The following is a 666-nucleotide window of genomic DNA, read 5'->3' on the forward strand; positions in this document are numbered from 1 at the left end:
TGCACTTCCCAAACCCCTCCGCCGGAGACTAGTCATTACGTCATCGCGTATTAAGGATGTCCTGGAGGAAGAAGAGTTAAGAGGGAAAAGATGAATGGTAAAAGAGTGGAAGATCCGGCAAACGGAAGATAGACAGATAGGGAAGCAAGATAGGGAGATGGACATTTGGAAGAGACAACACATCCGGCTGTTCACAATGGAGACTGCTGTTGCATGGAGGACGCTACGCCGGATGTGTGGAATCGCTGGTTGACAGATAACAGAGAGGCAAGAGAGATAGACAAAAGTACGTTGTAAAGTTGTAGTTACTGGTACGAGCGGGTAGTTGGGTTAACTTTGCATGTACTTACGGCAGACCGGTTTTACGGTATGCTGCTTTAGGGGGTCCTTACATCGTATTTCTGTTTAATGGTTAAGGGTTAATGGTATATGTAGATGATGCTGGATCTTTCAAAGAAGAAGAAAAAAAACTTTATTTTCATCCATCTCTCGAAGAGTAAAGGGGGAGGGGGGAGCTCGTTGGCATACCCTTGGTTAGCTTGGTGGATGGGCGTCGTCTAGAGCCTTAGGGTTAGCGAGGTTATGTTCAGGTTACCCTTGCATAGTGTGAGAGTGACGTCATCTCTCGCCTGAACCCAAGTGAACACCTGTGATCATGGTGGCGGC

At 47.1% G+C, this 666-nt stretch overlaps 1 protein-coding gene across 1 annotated transcript in view; it reads left to right on the forward strand.

Annotated features, from left to right (window-relative positions):
- Positions 1-666, forward strand: part of LOC119581965 (myophilin-like) — a 6,710-nt gene that overhangs the window by 3,381 nt on the left and 2,663 nt on the right.

The sequence above is a fragment of the Penaeus monodon genome, chromosome 15 (assembly GCF_015228065.2).
Source record: "Penaeus monodon isolate SGIC_2016 chromosome 15, NSTDA_Pmon_1, whole genome shotgun sequence".
NCBI classification, from domain to species: Eukaryota; Metazoa; Arthropoda; class Malacostraca; order Decapoda; family Penaeidae; genus Penaeus; species Penaeus monodon.